This window comes from Schistocerca serialis, chromosome 6 (genome assembly GCF_023864345.2).
Source record: "Schistocerca serialis cubense isolate TAMUIC-IGC-003099 chromosome 6, iqSchSeri2.2, whole genome shotgun sequence".
Classification (NCBI taxonomy): domain Eukaryota; kingdom Metazoa; phylum Arthropoda; class Insecta; order Orthoptera; family Acrididae; genus Schistocerca; species Schistocerca serialis.
Window position 1 is genome coordinate 565,416,830 of NC_064643.1, and position 5,411 is coordinate 565,422,240.

General features: G+C 44.2%; 1 pseudogene; it reads right to left on the reverse strand.

The window, feature by feature from the left end:
* Nucleotides 1-1,547: 1,547 nt before the first annotated feature.
* Nucleotides 1,548-1,665, reverse strand: LOC126485789 (5S ribosomal RNA; annotated as a pseudogene).
* Nucleotides 1,666-5,411: the final 3,746 nt, after the last annotated feature.

Here is a 5,411-nt window from a genome sequence, read left to right on the forward strand (position 1 = left end):
TCGCGTTAGTGTTTTGCAGCCGTGACTTATTAAACTGCTTTCTTTGGGATTGGAATTATAAACTAGTCATAACTGAAGAAAACTAATGTTCCAACTTTGATAGTTTCTTACGGTTTATTGCATAATTTGGTATACACGCAGTTTTTGACTTCATGCCTTCTAGAGTCCTGGAAATCAGTAAAGCTTCGATTCTGAATAAATGTCATTATACATTTACTTCTACAGTGGATGGACATATATAAGGAAACATCACAATCAGAAAACATTACCATACCTAATACTGTATAGTACCTAATACTGTGTAGCAAATCCGTAGGCATTCAAAACAACTTTCAATCGTCCCGTAGTAGTTAAACACACGTACTTTATGGTTTTCAAAGGAATTTTGTACCATTTCTTCTGCAAAATCTTGGCAAGTTAAAGTAACAATGACAGAGATGGACAGAGACAACGTACCGTTCTCTCCAAAGTAGGCCACAAGTAAAAAAAAAAAAAAAACTGTGATCTGGTGATTATTGTGGCCAGAGGAGATGCAACAATTTATCCTCCTGCTCTGGACGATGCGAGCTGTGTGAACAGGGGAAATGTAGTCTTGGTTCACAACGTAACTACTGAGGACAAACATTGTATCATGGGATGTACCTGATCAGACAAACTCGCTACATAGCCCTTGCAGTAGCGCGACCATTGAGCCAATGCAGTACCATGATGTGGGTGCCAAACTCACCGAAACCCCACCATGTTTCACTCTTGAGACGTAGACTCGGTCAAAAGCTGGAAATAATATGAAACAAGACCCGTCCGATCAAATAAGTATCTTCCATTGCTGCACTGTTAAGATTTTGTGATTTCAGCATTAGATTATCCTTTAACGCCCAATTGCATTGCTGATCAGTGGTTCTGGAATTCCAGCTCGCTCTGCAGTTCCATCCTTATAGAGCTCCTTCGTGTTGTTCTGCCACTGACTGGGTTCGCGAGTGCGATTCTGCAGTGACTTTTTCAGCTGTTTTTCGTCACAATTCTCTCCATTGACCGTGTGGCATGATCACTCAACATACACTTTCGCTCGCGTTGTGACGTAATGGACGTTGTTTCTCCGATTTCCCTGCGAGGCATTAATCTTCGATTCGGTGCCTCTAGAATCAGCAAACAATTCATCTATGTTGATTTCAGAAGGACCAATCACACGAGCACTAACAATTTGCCTTCGATCGGATTCGCTTAGCTCCGACACAGTGCAGTCACAACTAAACAGAACATTGTTCTTACCAGACCGACACTTGCAACGTACTGAGGACACTGTACGGATGTCATCCGTGGTCAACACCAGCAGGCTGGCTCTCCGTCCGAACAGGCCTTGGAAAGCCCAACGGTACTGACCGGCAGCCGAGTCATCCTCAGCCCACAGGCGTCACTGGATGCCGATGTGGAGGGGTATGTGGTCAGCACACCACTCTCCCGGCCGTCCGTCAGTTTACGAGACCGGAGACGCTACTTCTGTCAAGTAGCTCCTCAGTTTGCCTCACCAGGGCTGAGTGCACGCTGCTTGCCAACAGCGTTCGGAAGACCAGATGGTCACCCATCCAAGTGCTAGCCCAGCCCGACAGCGCTCAACTTCGGTGATCTAACGGGAACCGGTGATACCACTGCGGCAAGGCCATTGGCAGGCTTGGCTAGAATTTGCATTTATGTTCAAGAATGCATTTCTGACGGTGTTTCCATATCTTTGTCCAGCTCTCTATATTTACATACATACTTCCCAAGCCGCCATACGGTGCATTGCGGATGGTAACTCGTACCACTGCTACTGGATAATGAAAACAGTTTTCTGCCTCATTTTGCCACTACGCGTTTCGGTGGTTGACACCGTCATCTTAATGTGCAGAATTGTACAGTTACATAGTGTCAGTGAAGAGCACAGACGCTTTTCATTAACGCCAGCTATGTGACTGAACGATTCGACACCTGAAGATAATGGTGTGAATCCTCGAAACGCATAATGGCAAAATAAATGACTGGCACGAAAGCTACTTTATTTATCAACTGTTTTGTTTATCAAGAGTCGCAGTCCTCACTATGTAGTTCTTTATGGACGAAATATTCAGTACCACTACTAGTCACTATTACACTCGATAATGGAGCCAAGGAAAAACGACTGTCTGTACGCCTATGTACGAGCCCCAGTATGTCACAGTTTTCCATCGCGGTCCTTGCACGAAATGTATATTGGAGGCAGTAGAACTGTTATACAATCAGACACAAATGCCAGTTCTTCATATTTTATCAGTGGTGTTTCTCGAAAACATCGTCTTCCCTCCAGGGATTCCACCTGAGTTCACGAAGCGTTTCCGTAATACTCACGTGTTCATCGAACCTACCAGTAACAAATATAACACACAGCCTCTGAATTGTTTCGATGTCTTCCTTTAGTCCCATTGGGTGAGGATTCGAAACACTCAAACAATACCCAAGAATTGGTCGCACCAGGGCTCTACATATAGTCTCTTTTCTAGATGAGTTACAGTTTTCTAAAATCCTCCCAATAAACCGAAATAGACCTTTCGCCTTCCCTAGTACTGACCATTTCATTACGCTTTGCTACGTTACGATTAGATATTTATTGGACGTGACAGTGCCAAACAGCAGACCACTATCATTGTATTCGTACATTACAGAACTGTTTTTCGTACACATCTACATTAACTTAAATTTCCTACATTCAAATTTTGTACCCCTCCACAGTCATTCAAAGACGATCCTTACAGTTACACTACGTCATCATCTGCAAAGTGTAACTAATAGCTGCTCACCCTATCCGTCAGATTATTTCCGTATGCAGAGGACAAAAGCGGTCGTATCATACCTCCCGTGGGGCACTCCAGCTGAACACTCGCCGTCCGGGACAACGTGGTGGGTCCGATTACTTAAGAAGTCTTCGAGACACTCACATGTCTGGGAACCTATTACATATGCTCGGACCTTTGTTAACAGTCTACTGTGGGCAATGTGCCAACCACTTTTCGGACTCTAGGAATATGGAATACGGCTGTTGCCCTTCCTCGCATGAGATCCAAGCTAAAAGCCATAGGCCCAGTATTTTTGCAGCCCCACCATAACTTACATTTTGGTGTTAAATCATTAGCAACGGCGACCGAAGACTTACGATCTGCCAACAATGTACTAAAAGACAAGGCGGAGGAGTTGAGGATATTCAGACCGTCTTCTTGTTTGGTAGCCACCATTTTCATCCACAAAACTTCCATTAAAATTCGCTAGACTGAACGCACGATAGCTTCACACAACTCCGCAACTTCTTTAGTGGTTCATAGTCAATCTTCCAAGACGATTTCAAGAATATTTCCCACATTTTCATAGGGTGGGTCGTAGGAGCGAGATTTGTCTGCAACAGGATGTTTCACCGCTTTTTAAATGGAAGACCACATGAGTACTAGAATTTTCTCCACTACATCACTCTTGTTGGCTCTTTTTAACATTTAGAGTTCCTGTGTCAGTTTTCCGTGTTCTGTTCACGAGAATCAGCCAATACGGAAACGACGAATACACGCAATAGTTCCCACAAAAAAATTCGCGTAAGCCAAACGGAACATAACTTACCGAAGATGTAAGGCTTATTAACTGGGGTACGGTAGGTCTGTAAGCTTCAAGCGGCAGAACGTGATACTACAAAGCTCCGTCCACTGCACCAGTTTTTTTTTTTTTATACTCCACATGCTATAGGGAATTCGGTATTTAACGTTAAACAGACATTGGCAAAAGATTCCGCATTAGTCCCCCATTCGGTTCTCTGTACGAAGAGGGACCGGGCGGTGGAGGTGGTTGGGGGGGGGGGGGGGGGGCGAGGATTACCAAGAGGGAGTTGAGACAGAAAAATATTCAGATCCACCGAAAGACTAAAATTAAACTGGTCAGAGCCTGAAATGTCTCAGATTTGTAGGTGCTATGAATATAGATTACCCGAAAATGGAAGCACAAACTCTGAATCTAGGTGTAAATGGAATCAGTGAAGTGAAATGGAAAGAACATGAAGATTCCTGGGTGGTGAGTGCAGGGTAATATCAGTAGGACGATAAAACAGTGTACTGGAAGTAAGATATTTATTCTTTGGCTTTGCGTCATCAGTCTTCGAACTGGATTGATACGGCTGACAACAATTTGCTACCCCGTGTCAACCTCTTCATTTGTGCGTAGCAATTCCACCCAACGTCCTCAGTTATTTGCTGGATGTATTCCAGTCTCTATCTTTTCCTAATGGTTTTACCTCTACAGCTCCCTCTGCTATCATGCCAGTTATTCCCCGATATTTTAACATTTGTCCTATAATCTAATTCCTTCTTCTAGTTATTGTTTTCCGCATGTTCCTCTTTTCGTCGATTCTGTGGATAACCTCATCTCTCAGTCCACCTAATTTTCAACATCCCCTTATAGCACAACATCTCAAACGCTTCCCTTCTCTTGGTTTCTTTTTTTCCACACGTATATTCTCTGAAATTTCATCTGCAAACTAATTCCGATGACTGATACCAGTAGATTCCATATTTTTCGGGAATTCCCTCTTTACCTGTTCTAGTCTGCTCTTTACGCCTTCCTTGCTTCGTCCGTCACGTGTTTTTTTATTTCTAGCGGAGCAGAATTCTTTCGCCTACCGTGGGGCCCCCAATTTTGGTTTATCGCTAATATAATTTCTTCTACTCATCATTATTTTCGTCTTTCTACGGCTTGTCTGCAGCTCGTGGTCTCGCGGTAGCGTTCTCGCTTCCCGAGCACGGGGTCCCGGGTTCGATTCCCGGCGGGGTTAGGGATTTTTCTTGCCTCGAGATGACTGGGTGTTGGTGTGTCGTCTTCATCATCATCATTCATCCCCATTACGGTCGGAGGAAGGCAATGGCAAACCACCTCCACTAGGACCTTGCCTAGTAAGGCGGCGCGGGTCTCCAGCGTCGCCCCCCTACACTCTGTAAAGGAGTATGGGACTCATCATCATCACGGCTTGTTATAAGCCATAACCTGTGCTGGTTACACTGTTCATTCCATTCAACAGATCCTACTATTCTTCTTACATTCACCGAGAATGGTAGTTGCGAATCTTATCAGTGATATCCTTTCACGCTGAATTTTAATGCTGCTCCTGAAACTTCCTTTTATTTCCGTAATTGCCTGACTCGCATTCGGGAGGAGATGGTTCGAATTCACGTCCGGCCATCTAGATTTAGATTTTCGGCTCCATGTAAATGTCGGGATGGTTCCTTTGAAAGGGTCACGAACGAATTCCTTCCCTATCCTTTGGTAAACCGAGCTTCTCCTCCGTCTGTGATGTCCTTGCTGTCAACGGGAAATTAAACTAACCTTCCTTTTTTGTTGTTGTAGACTACATATTGTCTATTACCACTCTA